Source organism: Hylobates moloch, unplaced genomic scaffold (assembly GCF_009828535.3).
Source record: "Hylobates moloch isolate HMO894 unplaced genomic scaffold, HMol_V3 SCAFFOLD_5, whole genome shotgun sequence".
Taxonomy (NCBI): Eukaryota; Metazoa; Chordata; class Mammalia; order Primates; family Hylobatidae; genus Hylobates; species Hylobates moloch.
Window position 1 is genome coordinate 158,742,628 of NW_026652280.1, and position 9,304 is coordinate 158,751,931.

At 39.9% G+C, this 9,304-nt stretch overlaps 1 non-coding gene across 1 annotated transcript; it reads left to right on the top strand.

Moving 5' to 3' along the window:
• The first annotated feature begins 1,092 nt into the window (after window positions 1-1,092).
• LOC116470081 (U4atac minor spliceosomal RNA) lies at window positions 1,093-1,218 on the top strand. The gene has a single exon (XR_004248511.1). It is a non-coding gene; the product is annotated as a U4atac minor spliceosomal RNA (small nuclear RNA).
• Window positions 1,219-9,304: the final 8,086 nt, after the last annotated feature.

The following is a 9,304-nucleotide window of genomic DNA, read 5'->3' on the forward strand; positions in this document are numbered from 1 at the left end:
GATCAGGAGTATGACGGGAATTTAGGGTTGTGCTATTTAATAGTTGGACAAAAACACTGCTGCACTACCTAAGTGTGCATGCTTTTAGTTTTCTAGTCCTGTTTCCTCACCTGTTTTTCACTCCACTTAGTCCACTGACATTTTCTGCCTCTCCTCTCAGGTACCTAGTATTCCTATTCTTACTGTATCGAAATTTCTCCAGTGCCTACTTCATGCTAAGCGCGCTCTGCCAGTGCTTCTTCTTCTTTCTCTTCTTGACACAGGATCTTGCTCTGTCGCCCAGGCTGAAGTGCAGTGGCCCATCTCAGCTCACTGCAACCTCTGCCTCCCAGGCTGAAGCAGTCCTCCCACCTCAGCCTCCCGAGTAGCTGGGACTATAGGCATACACCGCCACACCCAGCTAATTTTTTGTAGAGACCGGGTTTCACCATGTTGCCCAGGCTAGTCTCAATGTACTGAGCTCAAGTGATCCACTGGCCTCGGCCTCCCACAGCGCTGGGATTACAGGCGTGAGCCACTGTGACCAGCCTGCCAGTGTTTCCAAACGTTATTGAATTTAATGTTCTCAACGAATGGCCAGAGGAAGATATTAATAGGATATTTTTTAAGGAAAAAGAAACTGAATCCTCCTGGTTAAGGGTTTGCTGGAAACCACATAACAGGATCTGAGAAAGGTGGATTCTTTTTATTTATTTATTTTTGAGACGGAGTTTTGCTCTGTCACCCAGGCTGGAGTGCAACGGTGTGATCTCGTGTCACTGCAACCTCCGCCTCTCCGGTTCAAACGATTCTCCTGCCTCATCCTCCCGAGTAGCTGGGATTACAGGCATGTGCCACCATACCCAACTGATTTTTGTATTTTTAGTAGAGACAGGGTTTCACCATGTTGGCCAGACTGCTCTCAAACTCCTCACCTCAGGTGATCTGCCTGCCTCAGCCCCGCAAAGTACTGGGATTACAGGTGTGAGCTACCGCATCCATCCAGAAAGGTAGATTCTAATCTGATCTGTGTCTTCTAATGCCCACTGTTCTCCCATTGCTTAATATCACCATGTGTTAGGCTGTTCTTGCATTGCTATAAAGAAATATGTAACCATCCTTTTCTTGGGGTTGCACTACTGTCTAATGAGCGCATAATGAGGGCAGTATTGCTAATGCCTATACAATGCACCTGCATCAACTAGAACTTTGCTTTACCTTGGTACAATTTTTGGAAAAATGAAAAACCTCTTTTCCATGAAATCGAAAAAAAATGTTTTTGAAAAGAAAAAAAAAAAGAAATACCTGAGGCTGGGTAATTTATAAAGAAAGGAGGTTAAGTGGCTCACAGTTCTGCAGGCTATACATGAAGCATGGCACTGGTAGCTGCTTTGCTTCTGGTGAAGCTTTGGGCTGCTTCCAATCATGGTGGAAGGTGAATCGGGAGCAGGAATCTCACGCAGGGAGAGCAGAGGCAAGAGAGAGAGAAGGGAAAGGTGCCACACGCTTTTAAGCAACCAGCTCTCTTGAGAACTCACTTACTACGAGAGAGATGGTGCTAAGTCATTCCTGAGAGATCTGCCACTGTGATCCAGTCACCTGTCATCAGGCCCCCCTCCATCCAATACTGGGGGTTACAATTCAACATGAGATTAGGTGGGGACAACATTCAGACTGTATTAACCACTGCATGTTCTAGCGTAAATATATATTTTACTAATGTTAAATCAAATGTATAATAGATCATTGGTTTGGACTGAGCTCCTGTACTAGGCCCAACAGACAAAACCAAACTGGAGTCAGTCATGCTGAAGTTCCACACTAACCTGCTGAAACTAAGATCTTTATCTGACCTTTCAACAAATCAGGACACAGAGACAACAGCCAAATCCCTAAACAGGCCAGTTTTTGCCAGCATGATAAGAAAGTTCCTTAAATCAACCTCCTCTGCTCAGCTCATTGGAACACTCACTCTGTTTTATAGTATGAGGTGTTGCCCGATTCTAGAATTGCAAATAAAAGACAATTAAAATTTTTAAAAAATATTTTTTAAATTCTTTATTCTTTTTAATAGTGATAGGGTCTCACTATATTGCCCAGGCTGGCCTTGAATTCCCAAGGTCAAGCAATCCTCCCACCTCAGCCTCCCAAAGTTTTGGGATTACAGGCGTGAGCCACAGCACCTGACCTCAATTAAGATCTTTTTTTTTTTTTTTTTTTTTTTTGAGATGGAGTCTTGCTCTGTTGCCCAGGCTGGAGTGCAATGGTGCGATTTTGGCCTACTGCAACCTCCACCTCCTAGGTTCAAGCGACTGTCTTGCCTCACCCTCCTCAGTAGGTGGGATTACAGGCACGTGCCACCATTCCCAACTAATTTTTGTATTTTTAGTAGAGAAGGGGTTTCAGCATGTTGGCCAGGCTGATCTCGAACTCCCGACCTCAATGATCCACCTACCTCGGCCTCCCAAAGTGCTGGAATTACAGGCGTGAGCCACAGCACCTGGCCCCAAATAAGATCTTTAAACTAAATTTGTTGTGATTTTGTCTTTTGACACTAAACATGATACCCAGTCTAGAAGTCATAAAGAAAAATGGCAACAGATTGACTACATACAACTTTAAAACTTTTGTTTGGTGAAAGAAAACATGAAGATAAAAAAATAACACACAGGCTGGGAAAACGAATTTAGAACATATATAACAGAAAAGATTTATATTAAGCACTCCTGCAAATGGCTAAGACTATAACCAACAACTCAGTAGAAAAATGACCAAGAATAGAACAAAGGTGAACCAAAAAGTAAGAAATACAAAAAAGCAATAAACAAATAAAATATTCAACCTCATCTTCTAAAAAAATGCAAACTAGATACCCATCAGGTTGGCAAACATTTTACATATTAATAATATTGGCAAACTCTTTTTAGAGAAATAATTGGTAATACTTACCAAAATCTAATTTTTTTTTTTTTGAGACAGGGTCTTGGTATGTTGTGAAGCTGGTGTTGGGACTCCTGGGCTCAAGCAGTCCTCCCACTTCAGCCTCCCGAGTAGCTGGGATCACAGGAGCAACACCACCACACCTGGCTGCAAAATGTCAACGACTTTATCTTCCTTTCTTTCTCTTGACCCAGCAATTCCACTTTTAGGTATCTGTCCCCAACAACCCAACACACAAAATTCTTATATGTATATAAACCATATGTACAAGAGTAATTATTAAAGGAATAGATGTACTAGTGAAAAATTGGAAATAACCTAAATGTTCATTAATAGATTAGGTAGAAACATTATTGAAATTTATTCTATAGATTATTAGGGCAATTGTTTAAAAGAATAAGGTAAAGCTACATATAATGACGTGAAGATTTCTGAGACATATTGTTAGGTTAAAAATAGCATGTCATAGGACAATATCATATTTTATCATTTAAACAAAAATACTGGGAAAAACCTCATAACTTGTTGAGAGTCATTACCTTTGATGATGTGGTAGGTGTGGGAAAAAGAGGGGTGAATAGGAACTGTCACTTTTCACACATTGGTATTACTTTGATTTTTAAAAAATGTGTTTTCATGAATTACTGTGTAGCTTAGAAATAAAAATGCATTCCCTTTACTATTGTATTCTTTCTCTCTTGCTCTCCTCTGATACGATTCTCAGGCAGGATGTGAACAGAAAGAAAACAGTAACGTTTATTGACTTCCGTATCTCACACTTGTGTTCCAGTGTTTGACTGTTTATGATTTCCTTCCTGTGCTCTGACAGTCTCTAATTTTAGGTATGCCTTTATGGTTAGAAACAGCATTTTGTTTTGCTTGAATTTTAAAACCAACAATCTCAGGAAAGAGCTATGCTTCTGTAACACTGTTGTTTAAGGTTTTCCCGTCTCATAAAACTAGCCCAGAATGCTTTTACTTCCAGACAAAAATGGACCATTTAAGAATAAGTTCCTAATTTGTTGCTAAATGCTAATTATAAGAATTAGATAATAACTTGTATTCCTGAAAATAAGCATAATGGGAATGCATCTTCAGGAAATTGATGGGAATTCTGGATATAAAAGGTGCAGTGTGGTTATCTTAAGTTGAAAAGTAAAATTAGCAAAATGGCTAAGAAAGCCTTAACGTAAAACATTAATTGGGGCTTAATGATGTAATCTTAGCAGTGGGAAAGACACAGAATAACATTCTATCAAACCTTTGTTAGACTTTCTTGCAATTTTGTCTTAACTACAGCATCGAAGAAAGTTGTGTACAATTCATTTTATGAATCAGAATCCAGTTATTTTATATTGTTTTCATTCTTTTACCCAAGAGAGATTCTTAAGTTGTTTTTAGTCACTTCTTTTATTTTAAACCAATAGTGTCTGCCAAGTGGGTAATATTTCCCATTAAAACATGATCTTCTATAATTGGTATAATTGCTCCATAAATAGATAAACCACAGCATAATTCCACAGTCTTTGGGCTTATAAAATCTAATTACATTCACAACACAATATTTTATTCTTAGTGATCTTAAAAAGAACATAAACTTGAACAAAGCCCAAACATTTATGGTAAAGTAATTGGGAGAAGCAAGTTAATTATTGCGAATAGAACTGCCTCTATTAGCAGCCTCTGAGAGAAAGCCCTTTTTTTTTTTTTTTTTTTTTTGAGACAGAGTCTCGCTCTGTGGCCCAGGCTGGAGTGCAGTGGCGCAATCTCGGCTCACTGCAAGCTCCGCCTCCCGGGTTCAAGCAATTCTCCTGCCTCAGCCTCTCCGAGTAGCTGGGACTACAGGCGCCCACCACCACGCCCGGCTAATTTTTTTGTATTTTTAGTAGAGACGGGGTTTCACCTTGGTCTCGATCTCCTGACCTCGTGATCCGCCCGCCTCAGCCTCCCAAAGTGCTGGGATTACAAGCGTGAGCCACCGCGCCCGGCTGAAAGCCCTTTTTTTTAAAAAAAATTTTATTATTATTATACTTTAGGTTTTAGGGTACATGTGCACAATGTGCAGGTTTGTTACATACGTATACATGTGCCATGTTGGTGTGCTGCACCCATTAACTCGTCATTTAACATTAGGTATATCTCCTAATGCTATCCCTCCCCCAACCCCACACCCCGCAACAGTCCCTGGAGTGAGATGTTCCCCTTCCTGTGTCCATGAGTTCTCATTGTTCAATTCCCACCTATGAGTGAGAACATGCAGTGTTTGGTTTTTTGTCCTTGCTATAGTTTACAGAGAATGATGGTTTCCAGTTTCATCCATGTCCCTACAAAGGACCTGAACTCATCATTTTTTATGGCTGCATAGTATTCCACGGTGTATATGTGCCACATTTTCTTAATCCAGTCTATCATTGTTGGACATTTGGGTTGGTTCCAAGTCTTTGCTATTGTGAATAGTGCTGCAGTAAACATACGTGTGCATGTGTCTTTATAGCAGCATGATTTATAATCCTTTGGGTATATACCCAGTAATGGGATGGCTGGGTCAAATGGTATTTCTAGTTCTAGATCCCTGAGGAATCGCCACACTGACTTCTACAATGGTTGAACTAGTTTACAGTCCCACCAACAGTGTAAAAGTGTTCCTATTTCTCCACATCCTCTCCAGCACCTGTTGTTTCCTGACTTTTTAATGATGGCCATTCTAACTGGTCTGAGATGGTATCTCATTGTGGTTTTGATTTGCATTTCTCTGATGGCCAGTGATGATGAGCATTTTTTCATGTGTCTGTTGGCTGCATAAATGTCTTCTTTTGAGAAGTGTCTGCTCATCTCCTTCATCCACTTTTTGATGGGGTTGTTTTTTTCTTGTAAATTTGTTTGAGTTCATTGTAGATTCTGGATATTAGCCCTTTGTCAGATGAGTAAGTGGCAAAAATTTTCTCCCATTTTGTAGGTTGCCTGTTCACTCTGATGGTAGTTTCTTTGGCTGTGCAGAAGCTCTTTAGTTTAATTAGATCCCATTTGTCAATTTTGGCTTTTGTTGCCATTGCTTTTGGTGTTTTAGACAAGAATTCCTTGCCCATGCCTAGTCCTGAATGGTATTGCCGAGGTTTTCTTCAAGGGTTTTTATGGTTTTAGGTCTAACATGTAAGTCTTTAATCCATCTTGAATTAATTTTTGTATAAGGTGTAAGGAAGGGATCCAGTTTCAGCTTTCTAAATATGGCTAGCCAGTTTTCCCAGCACCATTTATTAAATAGGGAATCCTTTCCCCATTTCTTGTTTTTTTTCAGGTTTGTCAAAGATCAGATGGTTGTAGATATGTGGCATTATTTCTGACGGTTCTGTTCTGTTCTATTGATCTATATCTCTGTTTTGGTACCAGTACCATGCTGTTTTGGTTACTGTAGCCTTGTAGTATAGTTTGAAGTCAGGTAGCGTGATGCCTCTGGCTTTGTTCCTTTGGCTTAGGATTGACTTGGTGATGTGGGCTCTTTTTTGGTTCCATATGAACTTTAGTTTTTTCCAATTCTGTGAAGAAAGTCATTGGTAGCTTGATGGGGATGGCATTGAATCTATAAATTACCTTGGGCAGTATGGCCATTTTCACGATATTGATTCTTCCAACCCATGAGCATGGAATATTCTTCCATTTGTTTGTGTCCTCTTTTATTTCGTTGTGCAGTGGTTTGTAGTTCTCCTTGAAGAGGTCCTTCACATCCCTTGTAAGTTGGATTCCTAGGTATTTTATTCTCTTTGAAGCAATTGTGAATGGGAGTTCACTCATGATTTGGCTCTCTGTTTGTTATTGGTGTATAAGAATGCTTGTGATTTTTGCACATTGATTTTGTATCCAGAGACTTTGCTGAAGTTGCTAATCAGCTTAAGGAGATTTTAGGCTGAGATGATGGGGTTTTCTAGACATACAATCATGTCATCTGCAAACAGGTACAATTTGACTTTCTCTTTTCCTAATCGAATACCCTTTATTTCCCTCACCTGCCTGATTGCCCTGGCCAGAACTTCCAACACTATGTTGAATAGGAGTGGTGAGAGAGGGCATCCCTGTCTTGTGCCAGTTTTCAGAGGGAATGCTTCCAGTTTTTGCCCATTCAGTATGATATTGGCTGTGGGTTTGTCATGGATAGCTCTTATTATTTTGAGATATGTCCCATCAATACCTAATTTATTGAGAGTTTTTAGCCTGAAGTGTTGTTGAATTTTGTCAAAGGACTTTTCTGCATCTACTGAAATAATCATGTGGTTTTTGTCTTTGGTTCTGTTTATATGCTGGATTACATTTATTGATTTGCATATGTTGAACCAGCCTTGCATCCCAGGGATGAAGCCGGAGAATGACTTTGACGAGTTGAGAGAAGAAGGCATCAGATGATCAAACTACTCCGAGCTACAGGAGGAAATTCAAACCAATGGCGAAGAAGTTAGAAAGTTTGAAAAAAATTAGATGAATGGATAACTAGAATAACCAATTCAGAGAAGTCCTTAAAGGAGCTGATGGAGCTGAAAGCCAAGGCTTGAGAGGTGCGTGAAGAATGCAGAAGCCTCAGGTGCTGATGAGATCAACTGGAAGAAAGGGTATCAGTGATGGAAGATCAAATGAATGAAATGAAGTGAGAAGCGAAGTTTAGAGAATAAAGAAAAAAAAGAAACGAACAAAGCCTCCAAGAAATATGAGACTATGTGAAAAGACCAAATCTACATCTGATTGGTGTACCTGAAAGTGATGGGGAGAATGGAACCAAGTTGGAAAACACTCTGCAGGATATTATCCAGGAAAACTTCCCCAATCTAGCAAGGCAGGCCAACATTCAGATTCAGGAAATACAGAGAACACCACAAAGATACTGCTCGAGAAGAGCAACTCTAAGACACATAATTGTCAGATTCATCAAAGTTGAAATGAAGGAAAAAATGTTAAGGGCAGCCAGAGAGAAAGGTCGGGTTACCCACAAAGGGAAGCCCATCAGACTAAGAGTGTATCTCTTGGCAGAAACTCTACAAGCCAGAAGACAGTGGGGGTCAATATTCAACATTCTTAAACAAAAGAATTTTCAACCCAGAATTTCATATCCAGCCAAACTAAGCTTCAGAAGTGAAGGAGAAATAAAATCCTTTTACAGACAAGCAAATGCTGAGAGATTTTGTCACCACCAGGCCTGCCCTACAAGAGCTCCTGAAGGAAGCACTAAACATGGAAAGGAACAACCGGTACCAGCCACTGCAAAAACATGCGAAAATGTAAAGACCATCAAGGCTAGGAAGAAACTGCATCAACTAACGAGCAAAATAACCAACTAACATCATAATGACAGGACCAAATTCACACATAACAATACTAACCTTAAATGTAAATGGGCTAAATGCTCCAATTAAAAGACACAGACTCGCAAATTGGATAAAGGGTCAAGACCCATCAGTGTGCTGTATTCAGGAAACCCATCTCACATGCAGAGACACACATAGGCTCAAAATAAAGGGATGGAGGAAGATCTACCAAGCAAATGGAAAACAAAAAGAGGCAGGGGTTGCAATCCTAGTCTCTGATAAAACAGACTTTAAACCAACAAAGATCAAAAGAGACAAAGAAGGCCATTACAGAATGGTAAAGGGATCAATTCAACAAGAAGAGCTAACTATCCTCAATATATATGCACCCAACACAGGAGCACCCAGATTCATACAGCAAGTCCTTAGTGACCTACAAAGAGACTTAAGACTCCCACACAATAATAATGGGAGACTTTAACACCCCACTGTCAACATTAGACAGATCGAGACAGAAAATTAACAAGGATATCCAGGAATTGAACTCAGCTCTGCACCAAGCAGACCTAATAGACATCTACAGAACTCTCCACCCCAAATCAACAGAATATACATTCTTCTCAGCACCACACCACACATATTCCAAAATTGACCACATAGTTGGAAGTAAAGCACTCCTCAGCAAATGTAAAAGAACAGAAATGATAACAAACTGTCTCTCAGACCACAGTGCAATCAAACTAGAATTCAGGATTAAGAAAGTCACTCAAAACCACTCAACTACATGGAAACTGAACAACCTGCTCCTGAATGACTACTGTGTACATAACGAAATGAAGGCAGAAATAAAGATGTTCTTTGAAACCAATGAGAACAAAGACACAACATACCAGAATCTCTGGGACACATTCAAAGCAGTGTGTAGAGGGAGATTTATAGCACTAAATGCCACAGGAGAAAGCAGGAAAGATCCAAAATTGACACCCTAACATCACAATTAAAAGAACTAGAAAAGCAAGAGCAAACACATTCAAAAGCTAGCAGAAGGCAAGAAATAACTAAAATCAGAGCAGAACTGAAGGAAATAGAGACACAAA